The sequence below is a fragment of the Schistocerca serialis genome, chromosome 4, assembly GCF_023864345.2.
Source record: "Schistocerca serialis cubense isolate TAMUIC-IGC-003099 chromosome 4, iqSchSeri2.2, whole genome shotgun sequence".
Lineage (NCBI taxonomy): Eukaryota > Metazoa > Arthropoda > Insecta > Orthoptera > Acrididae > Schistocerca > Schistocerca serialis.
In genome coordinates this window covers 408,992,328-409,017,379 of record NC_064641.1, presented here as the reverse complement: position 1 = coordinate 409,017,379, position 25,052 = coordinate 408,992,328, and the positions used below count along the sequence as shown (strand labels likewise).

The window sequence follows — 25,052 nt, the reverse complement described above, 5'->3', positions numbered from 1 at the left end:
ACAGTGCCTGTTACTTCGGATCTGCATGCATGTCAGAAGGAGCTTTGCATCGTACTTCTGAACGCAGACACAGCAATGTCATATAACTTTACTGTCTTCGCAACCAACAAACCCAAAGTCTGAGACTTCAGACCATAAATCAAAAAATATACGTCACGATATCGTCAGAGAAGAAACGGATGATGGGCTTAACCAACTGGGTAAAGAAGTCAATTATCTGGCCTCCAGTAGTGTAACAGTGATTTATGACAAAAAATGACATCTAAGTAATAAGGCAATGATGCAAGTGTACTCTATTACAACAACAAATATTAATAAAATAGGATCAGAATTGAAGTTGTCAGTTTTTAAAATAATTCTTATGTGAGTATAGTACCAATATCGTGTTTCACCCGCGATATTAAGGTGCGTGGAAATTAATACTTCCCTCGAAACAGCGTTTCCACTGAGCAAAGGAATTCCAATGAATCAAGAAAGAAAATTTGAATGTGGAAGGGTAATTCTGGGTGTCTCTCTTACTAACTCATACGCACCCTCCTGGAATTCCGACAGATTAAACAGTGCAACGTTTTGTAAAGAAGGCCGGCCGCAGTGGCCAAGCGGTTCTAGGCGCTGCAGTCCGGAACCGCGCTGCTGCTACGGTCGCAGGTTCGAATCCTGCCTCGGGCATGGATGTGGGTGATGTCCTTAGGTTTAAGTAGTTGTAAGTCTAGGGGACTGATGACCTAAGACGTTGAGTCCCATAGTGCTTAGAGCCATTTTTTTATAAAGAAGAACTTACTTACTTACTGCGTGAAGACCCTACTAGTCTTATAATTGAAGGTGATTTAAATTTTTTTTTAATATTAAGGATCAAAGACAAAATTTTAACGATTCAGTGGAATTGATACAGCTAGTTAATGACCTAAACCTGAAAGACGCAGCTGAGTACACGCATGTAACATCCAGGTCCCGTGGAAAATTTCACAGGCTTTATATTTCACAAAATTTGGATCAAGATCTTTACTTAGAGCAGAAATAATTAGAGTATATTTTAGTGTTCACACTAACATGCTCTCTTGCGTCAGTTCAACTGCACAACCGACTCGTCTTTATAATTTAAAGGCCTCCCCAAAGAGGACTTAGAGCACGAAATAACTCAAGCATTGACAATGTGCTTGCAATCGATAGATACGCACCCTACAATATTAGACTGGTAGACTAAGCGTGCCAAACGAAGTGTTCTTATACGTTATAGTGTCCACAGAGCCAGGGACCAGAAGCATGCAACGGAATTTTATTTGGCAGTGCTACGAGGCCTACTTGAACAGGTAAAAGTGGGAGCAAATTGAAGGCGTTCAAATCAAGTGCAAAGCGAAATCAGTATTAGAGGATGAAACGGCCTGTTTAAATTACTTACTTTGACACTTAAAGAACGGAGGAAGAACGTTGATCGACGAGATCGAAGCACTAGATGGTACATTACTTACATCGCAGAAGGAAATTATCAGCACCCGGCAGCGGCGGCCGAGCGGTTCTAGGCGCTTCAGTCCGGATCCGCGCGAGTGCTACGGTCGCAGGTTCGAATCCTGCCTAAGGCATGGCTGTGTGTGATTTCCTTAGGTTAGTTAGGTTAAAGTAGTTCTACGTCTAGGGGACTGATGACCTCAAATGTTAAGTCCCATAGTGCTCAGAGCCATTTGAACCATTTTTGAGATTATCAGTGAGCTCCATAAGTACTATGAAGCACTGTATTTTCCCACCCACGTTAATAAAGAATCTCTCGAAGAAATCATTACCATCTTAACACCTTAACTAACGGAAGATGACAACGAAGTAATAATCTCTGAAGTTAGTAAATAAGACTTTCAGTGGACAGTATGGAAGACTCCTCTAAAAAAATCTTCTGGACTCGATGGTTTGCCTATTGATTTTTGCATCAGATACTGGTTTTTAATTTGCAATAAGTTTACTTGTCTTGCAGGCGAGACTTTAAGTGGGACAGTGAAACCTGGCGGTTATAAAGAGAGCATAATTTTTCTAATCCCAAAGTGTTTAGGAAAAAATAATTTAAGTAACTTTGGTCCATTTCGCTCCTGAATTCGGATTATAAAATTATATGTAGGATTATAAATCAAAAGCTTTACCTCCTCACCACAAAGTCAGGATTAGTCGTGCGCGGTGAAGAGGAGCAGTCGTTGAGTACAGAGACATAATAGCCATAACCTCAGTAACTAGAATAAAATGTGCTCTGCTGCTCATTGATTTACTTAAAGGATTTTATCACGTGAAACCTAGCTTCTTATTCGAGATTATGAAAACATTGGGATTCCTCCACAGAACTGTGATAAAAATATTGCTTCAGGTTTAAACGCCAAAATAGCAATAAACTGTCAGACATTTAATGAGATAAAAATACAGCGAGACATCCCCGAAGATAGTCTAAGTGCAACACCAGTACTGATTAGAAATAGAATTATTCTTTGTAGCTACGTACCTGTGATTATGAAGTGTTTGTTCCTTGATAGTCACGATCATTGATTTATGACAGGAAAGTTAAAGATTGTAAAAGCTAAATGACGTTTAAAAATAAAGAAATTTTATATTATATGTATGTTCATAAAGAAAAATTTGAATATTGGAAGCTGGTTCATGCTTAGGGATCTTGTACTGTGAAAGGTAAAAGCTGTAGGGAAGTTCCTCAGCAATGGAAGTGACTTGGCGCGATGTAAAAGGTGGTTTCGGCGATCGAACTGGGCGGCTACTAGGTGGGAACGGTACGCAGTCAGTGGCTAGCCGTTGCACGGTAAACATCAAGATATCAAGGGAGGCATTTGGAAGCCGTTTTCCATGGAAAATAGCCTCGGATGTGGATCTGGCTGTTGCAGAGTACTCTCGGCAATACGGAATGGCTCTGACACGAAAAAAATCCGTCGCCAAGAAGAAATTGTAAAGAGCATTCTGCCGGCCGTTGTTGCGGAGCGGTTCTAGGCGCTTCAGTCCGGAACCGTGCGACTGCTACGGTCGCAGGTTCGAATCCTGCCTCGGGCATGGATGTGTGTGACGTCCTTAGGTTAGTTAGGCTTAAGTAGTTCTAAGTCTAGTGGACTGATGACCTCAAATGTTAAGCCCCATAGTTCTCAGAGCCATTTGAACCATTTTAAAGAGCATTCAACATCAAGAGCCCGAGTACAATTAGCCGCCACTTCGCTTGCCACCACTACATCGCCACTGCTCTACCAACTTCAGACACACAGTTATGTATCAGAGCATGTACCAGTATATTTGTGTGAGTGTTTTCAATAATAATCCAAGTACTATAAGCTCGTGTTTTGAACCGTAACTTTATTCTAATCATGAAACGAAGCAGGATCCCCTCCTAAGTGTGCAGAAAACCGAGTATCCTGTTTCTAACTAAGTAGTGATTTGTTTTTGTGTATCAAATGTGCAAAAATTCATTGCCACAGAGTGTAAACGTTACTGTCTAAAATACCTGCTTCACAGGTGATGAAAAAGGCACGTAAATTAAACTTATCTGAAATGTAATTTAGTCTTGATTGCTTACATGAACTTTTTTTTATTATTTTTATTTTTTATTTTATTTTCTTTTTTTTCTTTTTTTTGGGGGTTGATCGAGCACAGTGTTGAGTAATTTGCTTTAAAGGATGAAAACATAAATTAGTTCAAGTGGGGCTAAGAATTAAAGTTGATTGAATTGAACTTTGCTTCTGAAATAATCATAGAGTTTGCCTAGAGAGACAGTATCAATTTATGGGTCCTCACTATATTCTTCTCATATCAGAAAGACAACTGAGACATTTATTGCTACTAAAGAAATCTCATACTAGTATATAAATGAGAGTATAAAATGAGTATATGCAGTATTATTTAATTTTATGTGTGGTATTTATTTGTCAGTTAAGTCAGAACTCTTTTCATACCCAACTTTAGTTCATTGTTTCCTGCAGTATTGAGTTACATAATGATTGTGACTGTTATTATTATGAGTGGAGTACACTCTAGCCTTGTATGATAGATGGTTTCTGCATTAGCAGCATTCTGCATTTCTCACCACCACCCTCGCGCAGCAATGCACATTTACATCTTAGACTTCTCCCACTTCAGCACAAGCCAGTCACGAGCTGGAGCGCCGCATTCGAAGATGGGATACTGCTTCTTGCTCAGCATACACCGATTTGACCAATCAGAGACTTTAAGTTAATTGGGAGAAAAGAAAAAGAAAGATTCAGCTTCATGACCTCTTTCCCACGCATTTACATCGTGTCTTTTGCTAACAATATGACCAGGATGGAACCATAGCCCTCCATAATAACATTGTTATCACCCCTGTTGCGTCCATTTCGAAGTTTCTAAAGAACTGCAGTATACCCGTAAAAGCCTCGTGCCTTCACAAATAAGTTGTGTAACAGAGTCTGGACGTCTGAACGCCAGTGACCTGTCCCACGGAAATTCGTAGAACGCTCACAGTTGTCTCGTGCCCATCATTTCATCATAATGTATGAAGTCAGATCGTAATAAGGATCAGCGCCATGACTGAATCAATGGAAATGGAAATGAGCGTTTGGCGTCATTGGCCGGGAGGCCCCTCGCGGGGCAGGTCCGGCCGCCATATCGCAGGTCTTATTACATTCGGCGCCACATTGGGCGACCTGCACGCCGGATGGGGATGAAATGATGATGAACACAACACAACACCCAGTCCCTGAGCGGAGAAAATCTCCGACCCAGCCGGGAATCGAACCCGGGCCCAGAGGACTGCAATCCGTCACGCTGACCACTCAGCTACTGGGGCGGACACTGAATCAATAATCCAATACAAAAGAATTACATATTTTTCAGATCACAAGATAAATTATGGCCATATACAGACAGTATTACGTGACAGAGATGCTGTAGGTTAGGGTTGCGACTAACAATAAAATGATGGAGTAATTCGCTGTGTATCTATTTTGCAACACAACGCAGTATAAATAAATAAAATAAAAATAAAAATAACTCACGAAATTTAGTGGTCAGCGTGGTCAGACAGACATCCCTTCAATTTAATACATTCAACTGGCGATTCAACGAAGAAGCATAATTTATCTGTGGTTAAATATACGGTTTTAGCAAAACACAAGACGTCCTTCCATTACAAATTCCGAAATTTGTGGTAAGGTCGTATGGGGCCAAACTCCTGAGGTCATCGATCCCTAAGCATACATACTGCTTAATGTAAATTAAACTAACTTACGTTAAGGACATCACATATCCCAATTCCCCATACAGATTCGAACATCTGAGGGGGAAGCAACACGAACCATTACAAGAGACCTAGGCCGAGCAGTTACCCTGCGCGGCCCTTCTATTACAAATAAGTTACATAAACAAGAGAGAACTTCAGTTTCTGAAAGAAGAAGTAAGAGGAAGTAAGTTTTCTCGTGTCATTATGCTGGTACATTCACTTTTGTTAAGATACTTGGGTAACACATGGGGTTACTGTCTGATGTCAGAAATAAAAATTTAATTCATTCAGGTGAAGAGAACATCGCCTTAGGAATCGAGACGATGAAGGGACATTCTGGCGAGCAAAACAACAGGCTGCAAGATTGGTAGGAGGCCAGAGACTCCCTATGAGAGCGTAGGTTCGAGTCCTACCGACTGCGTTTCATTTTTGTGTCAAGACGTGAAGAACATCTCCAACGGAACCGTGAAATGAGAGAATACGTGGGAAACATTCCATTCGAGACGCTTGTGAATTTTCCAATTGCCCAGTGAGTGTCGACAAAACACGTAGCTCCTCTGCTTCAACGTATGAGACGTAAAAACTGCTGCAATTTGATTTTACATCGTGTGTCAACTTTCTTAAATAATCTGTTACGAGCCTAGCGTGATGAGTTTGTAGACAGCATTCAGAGGAAGTTTAATTAGTAACAGCTCCATGCGACGATTGCCCAACAAAGTAAAGGACATGAGGCAATGTGTCAGTAGCATAGTGGGAGGTGTAACGTAATGTGAGCCCGGATAGCTCAGTCGGTAGAGCATTAGGCTTTTAACCTAAGGGTCCAGGGTTCAAGTCCCTGTCCGGGCAGAAATTCTTATACTTTGGTAGCGGCTCGCCTAGTAGCGGTGAAAGCACTACGGAAAAGAATGCAGTTACGCCGTTTCGTGGCACTGCAGTGCTCTAAACGCCAGCAGTTGCATGTGTAGGGAGGGTCTTGTGCCACCGGCAGTCGTGGCCGAGTGGTTGTGGCGAGCGGACGTGCCCGTCGCGAGCTCCGCTAGTAGCTGTGTTTACATCGTTGGTCGCCGTGGTTTGCAGCGGCCTGGTGTCTTTACTCAGCGTCTTCTTTCTTTTTTCTAAGTTTTAAAGGATTTATTGTGGAAAATGGTGACGTACAACCGGTCCAATACTATTCAGTTGTTTGATCGCGAATTTCCGCGTCCCACGGCTTTGGAAATCCATCACTGGATCAGATCGGAATTGCAAATAGACCCAGCTTTGCTTGATGGTGTACATTTAGATTTTATTGTTAATTCCGTGTTCTTGAAAATCCTTGATAGTGAATTATGTTTGCGTTTGGTGGCTGTCAACGGCGGGGTTCGGAAATTTAAACATGCTGATGGGAATATTAGTGACGTGCAGGTGTTACATGCCGGTTATGGACTACGTAATGTTAAGGTTTTCCATCTGCCTTTTGAAGTGCCCTTAGATGAAATTAGCCGTGCATTAAGATTATATGGTACTATCTTTGCTGTCACGAAAGATTATTGGTCGTCCGCGTATGTTTATCAATGTGATAACGGCGTACGGATGGACTTAAAGAAACACATTCCGTCCTTCGTTGTCATAGGCGGCCATAGGGCTTTCATCTCCTACACCGGCCAACCTCCAACGTGTTCTCTCTGTCATTCCACTGAACATATGCGGAATTCTTGTCCCCGACGGCGCCCTGTGCAGTTGCCCCTGGAAAACTCAGGCAGTTACGCAGGTGCCGTTCTGAGAGGTTCTACGCCACCGGCTAACTCGCTAGCTCGTGAACCGGTTGTAGCGGGTGTGTCTATTCTCCCTAGTGTACCTGTTGTTCCACCTACGCCTGTTGTCGCCAATGTCCCTGACGTTAGCGCTGAATGTCGTCCGACCAACCGTTCTGCTCCGTTGCGGGTGACAACTTCCGTGGCTTCACTTGTTGATGAACGTGTTCAGAGCATTCCGGAATCAGGTGCTATTACTGCCGCAGTTTGCGAGACCGCGCCTGCCTCATGGGTTCTCCAGTGTCAAACGTCCTCCCCCATGTGATGTTGCAACTTCAGTGCCTGTTGTATCGGACATCCCTGCTGGGAATGTGCACCTACTGCCACTACTGACAAGGTCGCGGACTCCAACCCATCCCCCAGTAACATTGCTGCTCCAGCGAATACCTTGCGCATTTCTCCACCTCACGCGGAAAATTTGGTTATGGATGTAGAACCGCACTCTGTTCCCTCAGTGGGGAACGTAAAGACTAAGTTGCAGGATACTGACTTTCCCACGCAACGCGAAAAACGTGTGCGAGAGCAAAGTCAGAAGCTTAAGGGTATGCTACGACAGGGTACCGGCGGCCGGGAAATTTCGCCCCCGTCGAAAAAGGTTAGTACTGATACGGAATCTCGTAAACAGCGCAAATCGCTGACTCGCGCGTCAAGGAAATCCGCGTCGGGTGACACTATCGGCGGCAGTCTGTCGGACGAAGTTGACGTGTAACTGCCACGGTACCCTGCTTTCCGTCTCCGGTGAGTCTGCGCCTTCCCGGTGAATCCCTTTCAAAAAATTTATCTGTGTGCCCTACACCCATGCGTCCTGTAGCCACATGGTTAAAATAGCAACATTAAATATCAACTGTATTGCGGCTCCTCAGAAATTGCAAGTCTTGGCAACTTTTATCCAACATAGTCGGTACGATTTTATTTTTCTGCAGGAAGTGAGCGTTGTGTACCTTGATGTTTTAACGGGGTATTCCGCCATTTATAATATCGATCCGGAAGCTCGGTGTGGTACCGCTATCTTATATAAGTCTGCAGAAGAGCCGATACGAATCAAACGACTACCGACCGGCAGAGGGATCTCGTGCGTTATCGGAGGCCTGCAACTAGTTAACATTTACGCTCCGTCTGGCACCAGTTTAAAGAGGGCGAGAGCGAGATTTTTCATTGAAGATGTACCCACCTTGATTGGTAGCCCGATGCTGCCCGTCGTATTGGGGGGCGATTTTAATTGCGTGGTTGCGGACAGTGATCAGTTTCTCACGGCTCATAAGTGCGTCGACCTTGATCGTCTGATTGCAAGCTTCCAGTTAGCAGATGTGTGGCGTGTTCTCTTTCCTCAAGAGCACGTCTTTACGTATTTCTATCGAAATGGGGCTAGTAGACTTGATAGGTTCTATGTGTCGACCTGCACAGCAGATCACCCACTTAGTGCCGATGTCACCCCTGTCTGTTTTTCCGATCACTGCGCCTTCTTCTGTGACCTTCGCGCGCCGCAACTCCGCCAGTTACGTCGATCTCGGGTGTGGAAGTTTAACGTGGCCCATGTCCGTGCCCGCTCGTTGCGTCGGCAAATATTCACGATATGCTCTCTTCCTGCGGCGAAAAGCTGACTAACTATGCCTCGGTTGCCAATTGGTGGGTTCACCTGGCCAAACCGTCTATCCGTGCTGTTTTAAAGTGTTTTAGCGCCGAAGCTGCGCTGTGGAAACACAGGACCACTGAATATTATTATCAGATTTTAAAAGATGCCGTCTCTCTACCGGATATTGTCGATGAGCAATTTCTGATTCAGTTAAAAGCTGTCAAAGCTCAAATTTTTAAATTGCAAGCCCAAGATTTTCAGGGCTCCTTACTTAGAAGTCGCTGTGTAGGGACCTTTGATGAGTCACCGACTATTCACCATATCGAAAGAGAGCGGAGACGGGGTGCTACTAGATTTTTTCGGTGTCTTAGACTGGAGACTGGGGAGCGACTAACCACTGAAGGGACATTCGTGCGCATATTTTTGCCCATTTTAGTGCCACGTTTCAACGTAGCGACCACGATAGGGCGGCCGCACATGTACTCATGGGTGAAATGCGGAACCTGCTTACTCGTGAGGACAATGACACCCTCCTTTCCGCCATCACGACGGAGGACATGAGCGATACACTCAGATTGTCTGCTCGAGATAAGTCCCCGGGCCATGACGGAATTCCTTTAGAATTCTACCTCGAATTCTGGGATGTCTTAGAACCTATCGTCACAAAGGTCGCAAATGAATTGTTGAGTGGCCCTCCGTGTCTGGCAGAGTACCTAGAGGGTATAGTCGTTCTTCTCCCTAAGACCGCCGGGGCTGACAAAGGTGAAAACTTTCGCCCGATCACGCTATTGAACAGTGACTACAAACTTTTCAGCAAATGCATTGCAACCAGGCTGCACACTGTGATGCGAAAAATCATTAGCCCTTTTCAGATGTGCGCTGTGACGGGGAGGGGTATCCTTGCCGCCGTGAGCACGTATAGGGACGTCGTGGCTCACACTGCTGCCACACGGACTCCAAGGGCGATTCTATCGATTGACTTTCGGAAGGCCTTTGATAGGATTAACCACGATTACCTCTTTGCCTTGTTGGGTCACATCGGCTTTCATATGAACTTTGTCTCCGTCCTTAAAAATGTCCTCACGAGAGCTTCTTCTCGCATTCTGATAAATGGCACCCTTTCGGCTCCCTTTATAATTGCAAGATCTGTGCGGCAAGGGTGTCCCCTCTCTATGTCCCTCTTTGTTATCGCTCTTGACCCCCTCCTCCGCCGAATTGGGCGCACTGTCAGTGGGATCGATGTAGAGGGTGTACGGGCGTCGTGCGTTGCGTACGCCGACGATGTCGGCGTCTTTATACGACAAGAAAAGGACATCAGATTAATTAAACCTCTGTTCAGTCTTTTTGCCCAGGCTACAGGTACGGAACTAAACCCGCATATAACGGTGCTGCTCCCAATAGTTGCCTGTCGCGGCTATGCTGCCGATTCATGGTACACCGTCGCTGCCTCCCACATGTTGCTCGGCATTCACTTCTTTGCTTGCCCCATAAAGATGGCCGCTTATAACTGGCGCCGTATTTCGACGACTGTCAAGGGTCTCATGGTCCGTCACGCCACCCGGCAATTACATATTCACATTCTGGCTAAAGCGTGGAATGTGGCCCAAGTGCTCAACGTCCCACCTCCGTTGGCACGCACGATCAGCCAAGCAGCACACTGGCTGCTGTGGCGTGGCCATATTTTCAAAGTAAAACTTGCCACATGTACCCAGCCGCCGTCTCGCGGAGGACTTGGTCTCGTAGATGTCAGAAAGAAATGTTCTGCCCTGCTTATCAACAGAATTGCCACCATTGTCGAGAACAGCCCTCACAATACGACGGCTGCCCTCTTCCGCGCCCATGAGCCCCTTTCTGACAGTGCACCGATCAATGTCTCGCGGATACCTTACAAGCTTGCTGTACTCAGTGATTTTTTCTTGTCCCGCAGTTATCATGTTTCACTAGCTCGCGACCGCAGGACGCGGTCTACCACCTCTTCGTATCATGAGGTGATTGGTATGCCACCACCGAATAACTTAGTCCGTCAATATCCCGACAACAACTAGGTTCTTGTTTGGCAAAACGTCAGCAACAAGTTGTTATCGAAGGAAGTGCGAAGCACGTGGTATACGGTCCTCACTCGCACTGTGACAACCAACGACCGACTGGCGACTATTCACCTAATTCCGTCCTCTAAGTGCGAGTACTGTGACGAACGGGGTACACTTGAGCATCGGTTTCTTTGCAGAACCACACGAGATGTGTGGGCTATTTCCTGCGACATGCTCGCACTCACTAACAGGACTGACAAATGGTCGTTTCCCCAGCTAGCGGCTGTCATCCCCGACATTAAACCTTTTCCGCAATCTAAGCGAAATGCTACAGTGTGGATTTTAGGGCATACCACTTACGGTATATTTGCCAAAAATATAATTGATCCAGTCGACTACTTGTTTTATCTGTGGGAGCGCCATCAAACGCTCCGGAGGACAGCCTCATATCAGCGACGTTTTCAGCGCTTTTTGCAAATCCCCATTGAACAGCAATTTCGGAAAGTCTTCAATCTGGCACCGACTGTTCTCCAACCTTAATGACGACGTCGATCCTGGTCCTGAAATGTGAACAGATGTAATAGCGTGTTGACGTTACGAAGAACTCGGAAACAGAAAACTGAAGAAGAAACTAGAAACACATTGAAATGAAAAATAATGGAATACGGAATTACTTTTCTTTCTTCCTTTTCTTTGATTATTTTCATAACTTTCCTTTTCCCTTTCTTTGAGATTGGAACGCACTTTCGTTTATTTGAGTGAGCAATTTACTCCCTTTCGAGGGTTTAGTCTTCCTTTCTTTCATTTGGTATTTCGCTTTCTTCTTTCCTACGGAGATCGCTTGCTTTGAAATTCTATGTTGCATATTTTTCTCGCTGCATTCCGTGAAGGCAGCACATTCAAAATCTTTCATTCCTTTCACACTCCTTTCCAAGAGAGGTGTTTTGTTTTTTCTTGCCAAATTATGTGCCATTTCATTTTTTCCCCATTATGGAGAAATAGAGTTTCCTCATTTTTTTTTTTTTCTCTCAGGTTCGTTTCTTAATTTCATGTCCCGGCAGAGTTGAGGGCTTCTAAGTTCTTCGTCTTTTCTTTTTCTTCTCCCACTGCACTTCTTGTCGTTCTCTTCCAGCAGGAAACGATGAATTTCTTTAGTTTTGGCGCGATGTTTTCGTTTCCTTTGTGGCTCCAGACATTCTTTCCTCTTTCTCCAGCCAACGGACTCCAATGTTAAGTTCCACTCTATTCATCATGCCAGTCGGCAATTAATTTTAAAAAAAAAAAACAATAAAACAAAAAAAATTATTTTAAAAAATAAAAACATAAACAGTGGTGCAGCGTTTCTTTTCGTGAGATCTCGCAGCTGCTTGGAAGAGTGTCCAACGTTTAAGACGACGGAAAACTAGCGTCAGTGGGAAGTCTGTAAAGTCGCCATTAGAGCCACAAGCCAGCAATTACAACACGCAAATCACTCGCACACATTGCAGCTGTACCATAATGCTTGGCAGAGGCACAGGATAGGTCAGTCGGCAGAGCGCTAAGCCTTCAGCCAAAGGGCCCCGGGTTCAAGCCCCTGTGCAGGCTAAAATTAATACACTGTCGTAACGGCTAATGTGCTGGCCACGGAAGCACTAGAGAAACGAGTGAGGCCATGCCGCTTTCTGCCGTCAGGTTGCTTTAAAACGAGCAGTTTGACTAGTCGAGAAGCGCTTATGTGACCGGCAGTCGTGGCCGAGTGGTTAAGGCGTCTGACTCGAAATCCGATTCCCTCTGGGAGCGTAGGTTCGAATCCTACCGGCTGCGTGCGATTTTGCGTAAAAACGAGCAGAAATTTTCGCACACATGTGACATGCGTGGGTGAAAGCGGATCCAAACCAGAGACACCACTCTCAACAAGACGGAAATTTATTTTTTAAGAATACTGTTTCGCGACGGCCGCTGCCTGTTGTGGCTACCGGTTCACCTCGCACGGACGCTAGTACTGCAGAAATCAGTCGCAGGCCCACGAACGCGCCCCCGTCATTTTGTCGCGTCGTCGCCGTGTTTGTGAGTACACAGATGTGCTTGAAAGTGTTTAGCAGAGCGAGCATTCTTTTCTTTCTAAGAAGCGCTATTCAGTTCATTCGAGTGTGGCAAAAGCAGTGGTGCAGCGTTTCTTTTCTTAAGATCTCGCAGCTGCTTGCAAGTATGTCCATCGTTTAAGACGACACAAAACTAAACTAGCGTCAGCGGTGCTACCAGCTCAAAACTCAAGTAACAACAACACCCGCCATGCCACCCCACGCTCCCACATCACTTAAGAAGGCGCAGCGCATAAAGCGCTAGAACCTCGTCCCCAGCTGAGGGCTCAGCCCCCCGTCATGCGCGCCGTCGTCGTTGCGTCAGCGGTGCGTCAGTCGGAAGTCGGCGAAACCGCCATTGGAGCCATAAGCCAGGAATAACGACACGCGAATCACTCGCACACCATGCAGCATGCACCACAACGCTCGGCTGAGGGACCGGATAGCCCAGTCGGTACAGCGCTAAACCTTGCGTCAGCGGTGCGACAGTCGGAAGTCGGCGAAGCCGCCATTGGAGCCATAAGCCAGGAATAACGACACGCGAATCACTCGCACACCATGCAGCATGCACCACAACGCTCGGCTGAGGGACCGGACAGCCCAGACGGTAGAGCGCTAAACCCTCAACCAAAGGGTTCCGGGTTCAAGCCCCCGTCCAGGCGAAAATTAATACACTGTCGTAACGGCTAATGTGCTGGCAACGAAAGCTCTACAGAAACGAGTAAGGCCATGTCGTGTTCTGCCATCAGGTTGCTTGTAAAGAAGCAGTTGAACTTGCAGAGACAAGCATCTGCGACCGGCAGTCGTGGCCGAGTGGTTAAGGCGTCTAACAAGAAATCAGATTCCTTCTGGGAGCGTAGGTTCGAGTCCTACAGACTGCGTTTCTTTTTTGTGTCAAGAGGTGAAGAACATCTCCAACGGAACCATGAAATGAGCGAATACGTGGGAAACACTGCATTCGAGACGCTTGTAAATTTTACAATTGTCCAGCGAGTGTCGACAAAACACGTAGCTCCTCTGCTGTAATATATGAGACGTACAAACTGCTGCAATTTGACTTTACATCGTGTGTCAGCTTTCTTCGATAGTCTGTTACGAGGCTAGCGTGATGAGTTTATAGACAGCAGTCAGACGACGTTTAAATAGTAACAGCTCCACGCAACGATTACCCAACAGTAAAGGACATGAGGCAATGTGTCAGTACGCGTAGTGGGACGGGTGATCACGTGATGTGAGCCCGGATAGCTCAGTTGGTAGGGCATTAGGCTTTTAACTTAAAGGTCGAGGGTTCAAGTCCCTGTTCGAACGGAAATTTTAATACTTTGGTAGCCCCACGTCTAGTATTGGTGTAAGCACTACGGAAAAGAAAGCATCCTCGCCGTTTCCTGGCACTGCAGCGCTTTAAACGGCACCAGTTGCATGTGTCGGGAGGGTCTTGCGCTACTGGCAGTCGTGGCCGAGTGGTTAAACAAGTTCCGTTTCAGCCGCGCTCGCGGATGGCCGCTGTTAACTGTTGCGCTGCACTTCAGTGTTTACATCGCTGTACTTGGGCTTCGCCGAGTGGCGTCCGTCCGTTAATCTCCGTGTTCGTTCCTGTTCCTCGTGATCTGATCGCTCTTTCTGGTCTTGCTGCTGCTACTTGGAATTTCGGTTGTTTAACCGAAATTGATTCGCTGGATTAACCATGGCTACAAACCTCAGGAAGAATACTCTGGTATTTGCTTTTGACAAAGAATCCCGTCCTGTTCAGCCGACATCCCTGGAAATAGATGACTGGATTACACAGGTAATTGGTCTAAATTCTGAAACCGTTCATACCTGGCAACTGGATCAGGAAAAATACTGTGTTTTTGTCAAGTTAATCAGTGCTTCGACTGTTGATAACATGTTACGAAAGTGGGGCTATGAAGTAGATTTTGTGCATAGAAATGGTTATAAAAGTAAGGTTTCCATCTATAGAGCGGACATTCGTTACAAAACCGTTCGTGTCTTGATTCTCCCCATTGAAATTGAAAATGATAAGATTAAGGAAGCTCTTTTAAACTACGGAGACGTTAAATCAATTGCAAATGGAAGATGGTCGCCTCGCTTTAAACTGCAGTGTTTTAACGGGGTCCGCTGTGTAGAGATGGACGTTAAGACGAATATTCCGTCTCACATAACTGTTTGTGGGTACAAGGCACAAATTGTTTATACAGGTCAGGAAGCTACATGTCATATATGTAACGAAACCGGCCACTTCAGACAGGAATGTCCGCGGCGAACTGTTGTGCTTAAAAGTAATTTGATACAGCGTCAGAAGCTTACCTTAAATGATCAGTTACCAAAGAATAGCCCGGAACAACTGGTTGAGGATGTTAACGCAGCGGGACAAGCTAATGTCTCCCTTCACGATAACAGTCAATTTCCCCCGTTAACAACAAAAGGAAACCCCGTTGCCACTACTCGTGAAAGTGAAATGCAACCGAAAAAACGACCTCTGGAGATAACTGATAGTTGTTAAGAGGACGAGCTCTCTTGTCCCACTCCCTCACTTCGCAAGCAAAAACAGTGCGATGAGAAGGCAGAGGAACCTGAAGGCAAAATGCGAATGGAAACTAATCAACAGAAAGATAATACACATACGGTACCAGAAAATGAAAGGGGTGTAAGCAGCATTAATTTGCAAGAAACAACAGGTGCAGTAGCCGATTGCAAAGAGCAGAATATATCTGTTAATAAACAAATTCAGGGAGAGGATGCAAAACTGCAGTCTCCATTTGTTTCCCTCGATCAGAAAGTGAGTGAAATTAATAAAGAACGAGGAAGTGGTGGCCAAACTGAAATCACGGTCAACACTTCAGGGCAGGCGCCGGCAACCGAAATTGCTAAAGCGTCTGCTGCTGCTCCAGATAAGCCGCGAAGTAAAATACCGACGCAACCAAATGAGAATGTAGCTCGTAACCAAGGGAAGGGAAAATCCAGTAGGGGCGACCCAAGCCCAAAGAATGTTCAGTCCGAAACGGTCGTACACGAATCACTGGAGGAAAAATCATAAAGTTTACCAGGAAATCAGTCTGCTTGCAGTACAAGAGAAACCATCAGAAGTAGAAAATGGCTCTGAGCACTATGGGACTTAACATCTATGGTCATCAGTCCCCTAGAACTTAGAACTACTTAAACCCAACTAACCTAAGGACATTACACAACACCCAGCCATCACGAGGCAGAGAAAATCCCTGACCCCGCCGTGAATCGAACCGGGGAACCCGGGCGTGGGAAGCGAGAACGCTACCGCACGACCACGAGCTGCGGGCTATAAGTAGAAAAAAACGGGACAGTAACTAATAAACTGATTGAAGTGTTATTCCATGTTCAGCCTTTCGAGAAAACTGTTACAGCTTAACTGAACCCTGAACCACAGTAAACTAAATTAGTTCAACAAAACAACTACATAGTGGCAGCACAATGATGCAATCCTATTCTGTCACCACTATAAACATAAATAAAATCATGACCGGTTTGAAATTATCGGCCCTTAAGGAATTTTTGTACGAATCCGCGACTGGTATTGCCCTGTTACAAGAAGTTCTAATTTCGGATTTGGTAATTCCCGGTTTTGTCAGTTACATAAATGTGTCTCCCGAAACAAGTGTTGGAACAGCTATTTGGGTAAGGGAAGGGATTACCGTAAGCGAGGTGGAACGACTGGAATCCGGAAGGGGAATAGGACTAAATATCTATGATGTGACTATCATCAACTTGTACGGCCCTTCAGGAAGTTCTCATCGAGCTGACAGTCCACGTTTCTTCAAAGATGACTTGATATACTTGTTAAGGAAATCACCAAGACAGTTATTACTTGGAGGTGATTTTAATTGTGTTTTAAATCGAAAAGATCAGTTACCTAATTTTAATTTCTCAAGTGAACTAAAACAATTAGTTACTGGTTTAGAATTAAAGGATATATGGGAAATCAAATACCCCTCCACTATTGAGTTCACTTATGTCACGGCAACATCACGTAGCAGGATTGATAGACTATATATTTCTAAACAACTTGTAGCTTCCGTGACAAAAGTAGAAACCATTCCTACGTACTTTTCAAACCAATCAAGTGTCTTAGCTTGCATAAATCTAACAAGACAGCCGGTTCGCCGATTCAAGAATCAGTGGAATTTGAACACTTCCTTGTTAGTTAATCATGATTTAGAAGATCTGATTAAAGAAACATGGGCAATATGCCTGCGAGCCCGTAGTAGATATGCCACTGCTATTGACTGGTGGGTTAAAATGGCAAAGCCAAAGTTGAGGAAAGTTCTTATTCAATACAGTGCCCAGAGCGCAACGGAAATGAAATGCACTATAGAGTATTACTATTCCGTTTTGAGAGATCTATATGATCAAGTCTCAGCAGGTTCCTCACTTCGGATAGCAGACATAAAAAAAGTCAAAGCCAAGTTACTTAATATCAAGAGAAGCCAAATGGAAGGGTTGAAAATAAAATCGAAGGCAAATTCGGTGTCAGCAGATGAAACTACTTCCCTATATCATTTAGTGAAGCATACGAAAAACGGGAGAAGGACTTTTATTGAAGAAATTCGAACAAAACACGGCACGATTCTCAGAACCCAGCAGGATATCATGGACGAGATTTATCGCTATTATTGCGAGCTATATTCTGTACATCAAAGTAGTGATGCTTCCTTGGAAGAATTCCTTGACATCCTAGCCCCACAGCTGACAGAAGATGACAACGAAAATTTTCTCGAGGTTGTCGGTAAAGAAGACGTGTCTGAGACTCTGTGCGCCTCGCCACCAAAAAAATCCCAAGGACCGGATGGTCTGCCAGCAGAGTTTTACATCCGTTACTGGCCAATAGTAGGTGAGAAAATCACGGACATTGTAAATGAGGTTATTCAGGGTAAAATGATTCCGGCTGAGTTTAAGGAGAGTAAAATTGTTCTGGTGCCAAAAAATAATGGAAACAAAGATTTAAATAATTTTCGTCCAATTTCACTGCTGAATTCTGATTATAAATTAATAGCTAGAATGATAAACAAGAGAATTTCATGCCTTACAGATAAAATTATTAGTCAACATCAGAACTGTGCGCAAGGCAGAACCATTTTTCAAAATCTAGCGGAATTCAGGGATATCATTGCAATAACTTCTGCAACAAACATAAAGTGTGCTTTATTGTTTTTAGATTTTTATAAGGCGTTCGATGCAGTAAACCATGAATATCTTCTACAGACATTGAAGAAAATAGGTTTCAACGATAGGGTTATACAGTTGATTAAGAACATAGCAACTGGAATAAATGCTAAAATAGCGGTGAATTGTCAACAATCCAGGCAGATGCAAATACAACGAGGTAATCCTCAAGGAAGTCCTCTGTCCATGTCGCTCTTCGCAATTTCGCTGGAACCTTTCCTCCGACACGTCCATGCTACATTAAAAGGCTTAACATTATCAGGAAACAAAACAGTTATAAGAGCATATGCTGACGATATAGGGGTCATTATAAGGAATAATGACGAGGTAACCACGCTAGCAACAGTGATTGATTCGTACTGTAGAGCATCTGGAGCCAATGCAAACGGAAAAAAAAGTAAGATGTTAAATCTCAGAGGTTTTGATAATATCAACGTCGAGTGGGCAAAATTAGTCCGACAACATAAAACACTTGGGATCACCGTGACAGCATGCCCTATGAAAATGACGGCTTTAAATTGGAAAGTTGCAGCAGATAAAGTGCAAGGAGCCATTGTAGAGAATTTAACTCGATATATGAACCAAGTTCAAAGAACACAGTATATCAACTCATGCATCCTTGCTAAGGCTTATTATACTGCCCAGCTGTTTCCAATACCGAGAATGATAGCGAGAAGAATAATGTCCAAAATCACAAAATTTTTGTGGAGAGGTGAAGTGTTCAGAGTACCTGCTAAAGTAGCCACTTTAGATCCCAAAAATGGTGGACTAGGATTAACTGATATAACAGATAAAGCCTCTGCTCTTTTTATCAAAAGGCAAGTTAATTTAATAAGAGACTCGCGAGAAAGCATAACCAGTCAACTTTTCGAGATCATTAAACCTCCAAGCCTGCTTCCCCCGATTGACGTGCAGAATATCAACAGTCGCTTACAGCACGTGAGGATTTTCTATGTTGAGGTTAGTTATGTCAGTGTCGAACTCAGGCAGTCCCGACACTTAACATCGAGAGCAGGCGCGGCTCGTAATTAAAGGCTCTGAGGCGGAGCCGCCCCAAAATATATGTTAAAGTAAATTTCGGAAGAACGTATTACATAATTTAAATTATCAAGACGAATTTCACATATTTCCCATTCCGATTAAAATAACGACGGTCAACGTTTTTGGAACTGTTTGTACCGATAGATGTTTTCCGAACGGTTAGTAATGTTTAGGCTGCGCCTTGGAAAGTCCGTAAGCTGCATGTAGTAGCGGTTTGGGGGCGTGGCTTCTACATAGTACTGCTCTTTATGGGCGACCCGAAGGCTCAGAGCTAGCAGCCTAAAGGTACGTTGTCCAAGACGCGACGCACACTAGCGACTGCGACGGGTCGCTACGTGACGTCAGAAGTTGTCCGCTGGCGCATGCGCAGTTCGAGTTTGGGATGCGACGCGCGACTGTTGCGGCAGCTGTCGCAGCACTGCACCAGTGAGCAGTGTTGCGACGGAAGTCGCACGACACAAAGACGTACGGCTGCGAGAAAGATGTCGAGCCAGTCAAGGAAAACTGAAATGAGCCACTCACAGGATGTGATGCTCTGTGAGCTGGTCTCGCAACAGCCTTGCCTTTACGATTTGAAGAACCCTAAATATAGAGACACTATGTTCAGAGACAGAATTTGGGAAGAAATTGGTGCACAGTTGAAACTGGCAGGTGAGTGAAATATATAATATTTTCCCATTAATGCAAATTTTTCAGGCCTGTTATGAAAATCAGTATAATCCATGCAGATGTAGAATTAGAATGATGAAAATGAACTTGAAGGTCAATTTTCGCATTACTGTTTTTTGTGACGATAAAAATTGAAAACGGCAAATACATTATAAAATGAACAATCTAAAGTACAACGAGAAAGTTACATTTTACAATACCTTCACTTTGAAAGTAAACGGTAGATTGGTGTCTTGATGATACCTTCTAGTTGTGAAAAACCACCACCAGATTGTTGTACAGCTCTCTGTAATCAATAGATGTTCGTTTTTATGGAAGGCGTTTCTCAACAGATTGCGCAAACAGTATGCTGCAATAAGTAATTTGTCACATTCACTTCAATTCATTGGTAGAAGATGGTGCTCAAAAAACTTGTGCCAAAAGTGCACTACTGTTTTACAAGGCCCTTCTGGTCTGACACAGTTCACAATTGAAATTCGTCTTTTGTAAATCCTGGAGTCATCTTTTGAGTGCAGCTTGGCAAGATTAAATGTTGATGTCATCCATAACGATGTATGCTGTCAGAATACAAGAATATGGAAGTTCATTTCGATGGGAATAAAGATTCAGTCGGCTATGAAAGTTGCCTTAGCTTGTTCCAAAAGTTTCTGCATTGGAGAAACTGACAAGTATAATTTGGGGAAATTTTGTGAACAAGCACGGACATTATTTCTTCCACATTTCTGCCAGTGTATACTGTAGACGTTCAGAATCAAAATTCTAGAGATGTTTAAGGTGTAACCCTATCTTGTTGTCAAGAACTTGAAACAATGCAATGAAGCTAGCGTGCGCTTATTGTTAATAAACTTATCTTTCATTGGAATTTTAGGTGAAATGTGCAAAAACAGATGGAGGAATATTCGGGACTCGTATCAGAGAAATAAACGAGAAAGAAAGCTTGGAACAGGTTCAGATGCCTCAGCAAAACCAAGAAAATGGGTTCTGCTTGATCACTTGGCTTTAAGAAACCTACGTTTCGTGGCATTTTAAACGAAATTGTCAAGAGCATATGGAGAAATATTAGTAACTCATACCGGAGGAATATGACATAAAATGGTTTCATTCCACACGATTCTCGTCGCGCGTCGACAGAACTGGCGGCTAGTAGCGACGCTCCCGGAGATATATGAGCCCAAATCTCGGAAACGGAGATCGGTATCAATCTGATATCAACTTAAAAAATAATTTCGATATGTTAGCTTCTTTTCATCGGCAACGATGTATGACCTAACGTGAACCATACGTAAAGTAGCCAGCGACCACATTTTTCACTGTACACAATTAAAATTTTATGCAGTAGGTTACTTGTAAATTAAGTATCGGGATAACTGTGACGAATATCGGAAAAATAGACACCTCATTATCAAGCTGTGATGTGAAACTGTAAGATACGCAAACATCAATTTTTTGTGCCTTTTACTTTCCTCACAATTGATTGAGAAGTAATTTACAGCGAAAAAAACACGCAAAACCGGAAGAGATACTTTTCAATTTTTTAAAGTAAAAGGAGAATCTGTATCGAAAAACTAACTCTGGGAGCCGATGTAACTTTGTTGCATTGACATACAGTATTTTTTACAGCAAGAAAATCGGAATTCTTATTTTTCTTATGTATTTGAATCCGCCGCCGCCGACCGGAGCTTGGGAAACGGCGACGACTCCAGTCGCGTTGCGGCCGTGTCGCCGTCTGCCAGGGTGGGGAAAACGGAGGGGGCAGCGTCGCAGTCGCAGCCAACTGTCGCGTCTTGCACAACGTAACTTAAGGGTGTCATACCAACCACCACACGTTTTTCAAGTTCCTCTATCTATGTAATAAAGGAATGTAGAGTGGCCGAACCTTCGCTATCCAATCTCTCTCTCTGCACATCTCTACTACGCTTCGATGTGTCATTAATCGACGTTTGGTATTATTGTTTTGATAATGTTTTACATAGTTGTTTTGTTTCTGCCATTGGCTATTTTATCCACGTTTAGAATTAGTTTGCAAATATCCCGCCAGAGTGCACTAGACTACAGTAACATAACAGTACTGCCATCTAGCGAGAGTTTCATAAGTGATTAGAGGACAAAGCGCGCGAAATTTGCCCCATTACTTTACTTTCCTTGCTTGCTTGCTGGTGCTGACTGCTTTTGTTGATATCGTGTGATATTAGCAAGTTTCTTTTTCGGAGTGTATTTTGCAAGATTTTAGTGAGTTTTACTTGCACAAGACCTGCGACGTCACCAAAACATCACAGTATCGTCATGCGAACTCGTAAACTTCGAGCTCTGGAGGTAAACCACAATAAACGCCTTAAGTTTAAACTGAAAACACCTAAAATATTAAGCAGCCGCAAAGTTAAGATTCGTCGCATTAAAGATCTCCCCGAAACGCTTCTTTTCATATGATTTGCTGCAAAGTGTCAGAAAATGTAATGACGACGTATAAAAACACTAACCAAAGATTTTAACTCGAAGTTAGCTTCTAATGATATTTAATACCTGATTATAGAAGATACAGTACGTAAAATTATGGGTAGAGAGTGATATGACCAACCCCTCCCCCTGAATACTTAGATGTTTATGTCAGACTAATCTGTAGCGTAACCCGAGATCTATGTTGGCTCCGATCGATAAATACCGCAGCCTTCCCCAGTATAGAAACCACGAGCCGCGCCTGATCGAGAGCCATAATGGTGGAACGAAAGAAAAGCGAAGGAAGAAACAAAATAGAACGACAGTTTCCAAACATTGAGTGAACTGAGATTTGGAAAAACATTAGTTCTAATGTGCTCACGTCTAATATAAAAACGTCATGGTACAAGACAGTTAACAACATATTTAGCACAATGAAAGACTGCACGCAATCGGACTCTGTGAAACAAATTTATGTCAACAATGCCATCTAGTTGACACAGTAATTCATCGATATACTTGCAGTGGTCACATGAATAGTTGGAAGTGGATCCGGGAGCAAATAGCTCTGATTACAAGAACATCCCCTGAGTGTATATCGCTGTCATTGATACACAGGCCTGAAGCACGCTATTTCCAGAAGCAAAAAATAACGCTGTGTACTGATTGCTGGGAAATTTTGTTAACTACGTCCTTAGCAAATTAGGATCCGATAGCATCATAGAGTTCAAGGTACACATGCTGTGTGAGTTCCACAAAATTAGAAGCTATTCGAATCACAAGAAAAAGTTGGGTAATATGCTAAAAATTGTATTTGAAAGAATGGGCATTGGTTAATATAAAAAAGAAGACTGTGTTGACAGTGATGTATTATAGTTACCTTAAGGATACTATTTAAGATTTTACAGAATATTTATGATGTGAGCTTTCTCTACTTCAGAGAGTGGTTTTTTGAAATTTATAAGCTAATGTACAGAACTTATGTGACATTGAGATTGTGTGTCTAATAGTGCCAAACACAAAACATGAAAGGTGCATTATTGGCTTATACTAGAAATTTGGAAATAGACAGCTTTTATAGAAATTTCCTTATCGATTGGTTAAAACGATAAGATTCTATCCGATAAATGTAATATTCAATGGCTGGCACATTGCCCTGTTCATTTTTGCAGTGAAAGACTGTTTATATAGATCTGATCACTTCAAATACTTAGATTCAATTAATCTCCAGAAAATGTAGTTGGAAGGCTAGTCAACTTTATTATATATCTCCTTTCCACCATTCTCAATTATTAATATTTAATTTCTTTCTAGTGATTTAGTCAGTAACACAATCTTCTGTTGTCTTTCCTTAATGTCAGCGCAATTGAAATGATCAAACCGCTTTGTTTAAATAACTTTATGTATGTATAACTTAGTATGTATTTGCAATGTTTAAAACATTGTTTTCTTTAATAACGGTTTTATAAAAAACGAAAAAAAAGTGGTTCAGGCGTCTGACTCGAAATCAGATTCTCTGTGGGGGCGTAGGTTCGAATCCTACCGGCTGCGTGCGAATTTGCGTAAAAACGAGCAGAAATTTTCGCAAACATGTGACATGCGTGGGTGAAAGCGGATCCAAACCAGTGACACCATTCTCAACAAGACGGAAATTTATCTTTTAAGAATACTCTTTCGCGACGGCCGCTGCCTGTAGTGGCTACCGGTTCGCCTCGCACGGACGCTAGTACTGCAGAAATCAGTCGCAGGCCCACGAACGCGCCCCCGACATTTTGTCGCGTCATCGCCGTGTTTGTGAGTACACAGATGTGCTTGAAAGTGTTGGACAGAGCGAGCATTCATTTCTTTCTAAGAAGCGCAATTAAGTTCATTCGACTGTGACAAAAGCAGTGTTGCAGCGTTTCTTTTCTTAAGATCTCGCAGCTGCTTGCAAGTATATCCATCGTTTAAGACGACACAAAACTAGCGTCAGCGGTGCGTCAGTGAAGTCGCCATTGGAGCCATAAGCCAGGGTTAACGACACGCGAATCACACGCACACAATGCAGCATGTACCACAGCGCTTGGCTGAGCGACCGGACAGCCCAGTCGGTAGAGCGCTAAACCTTCAACCAAAGGGTCCCGGGCTCAAGCCCCCCTCCAGGCGAAAATTAATACACTGTCGTAACAGCTAATGTGCTGGCAACGAAAGCGCTACAGAAACAAGTGAGGCCATGTCGTGCTCTGCCATCAGATTGCTTTTAAAGGAGCAGTTGGACTTGCAGAGACAGGCCTTTGCGACCGGCAGTCGTGGCCGAGTGGTTAAGGCGTCTGACTAGAAATCAGATTCCCTCTGGGAGCGTAGGTTCGAGTCCTACCGACTGCGTTTCCTTTTTGTGTCGAGAGGTGAAGAACATCTCCAACGGAACCGTGAAATGAGCGAATACGTGGGAAGCCCTGCGTTCGAGACGCTTGTGAATTTTACAGTTGTCCAGTGAGTGTCGACAAAACACGTAGCTCATCCGCTGTAACATATGAGACGTACAAACTGCTGCAATTTGACTTTACATCGTGTGTCAGCTTTCTTCGATAGTCTGTTACGAGCCTAGCGTAATGAGTTTATAGACAGCAGTCAGACGACGTTTAAATAGTAACAGCTCCACGCAACGATTACCCAACAGTAAAGGACATGAGGCAATGTGTCAGTATACGTAGTGGGAGGGGTGCTCACGTAATCTGAGCCCGGATAGCTCAGTCGGTAGAGCATTAGGCTTTTAACCTAAGGGTCCAGGGTTCAAGTCCCTGTTCGGGCGGAAATTTTAATACTTTGGTAGCCGCACGTCTAGTAGCGGTGTAAGCACTACGGAAAAGAACGCAGCTACGCCGTTTCCTGGCACTGCAGTGCTTTAAACGGTAGCAGTTGCATGTGTCGCTAGGGTCTTGCGCTACTGGCAGTCGTGGCCGAGTGGTTAAGGCGTCTGACTCGAAATCAGATTCCCTCTGGGAGCGTAGGTTCGAATCCTACCGACTGCGTGCGATTTTGCATAAAAACGAGCAG

At 43.8% G+C, this 25,052-nt stretch overlaps 7 non-coding genes across 7 annotated transcripts; all 7 read left to right on the top strand.

The window, feature by feature from the left end:
* Window positions 1–5,997: 5,997 nt before the first annotated feature.
* Window positions 5,998–6,070, top strand: Trnak-uuu (transfer RNA lysine (anticodon UUU)). The gene has a single exon. It is a non-coding gene; the product is annotated as a tRNA-Lys (tRNA).
* Window positions 6,071–12,338: 6,268 nt separating this feature from the next.
* Window positions 12,339–12,420, top strand: Trnas-cga (transfer RNA serine (anticodon CGA)). Its single transcript has one exon. It is a non-coding gene; the product is annotated as a tRNA-Ser (tRNA).
* Window positions 12,421–13,476: 1,056 nt separating this feature from the next.
* Trnas-aga (transfer RNA serine (anticodon AGA)) lies at window positions 13,477–13,558 on the top strand. The gene has a single exon. It is a non-coding gene; the product is annotated as a tRNA-Ser (tRNA).
* Window positions 13,559–13,912: 354 nt separating this feature from the next.
* Trnak-uuu (transfer RNA lysine (anticodon UUU)) lies at window positions 13,913–13,985 on the top strand. Its single transcript has one exon. It is a non-coding gene; the product is annotated as a tRNA-Lys (tRNA).
* Window positions 13,986–24,298: 10,313 nt separating this feature from the next.
* Trnas-aga (transfer RNA serine (anticodon AGA)) lies at window positions 24,299–24,380 on the top strand. The gene has a single exon. It is a non-coding gene; the product is annotated as a tRNA-Ser (tRNA).
* Window positions 24,381–24,734: 354 nt separating this feature from the next.
* On the top strand, window positions 24,735–24,807 carry Trnak-uuu (transfer RNA lysine (anticodon UUU)). The gene has a single exon. It is a non-coding gene; the product is annotated as a tRNA-Lys (tRNA).
* A 138-nt stretch (window positions 24,808–24,945) lies between these two features.
* Window positions 24,946–25,027, top strand: Trnas-cga (transfer RNA serine (anticodon CGA)). The gene has a single exon. It is a non-coding gene; the product is annotated as a tRNA-Ser (tRNA).
* Window positions 25,028–25,052: the final 25 nt, after the last annotated feature.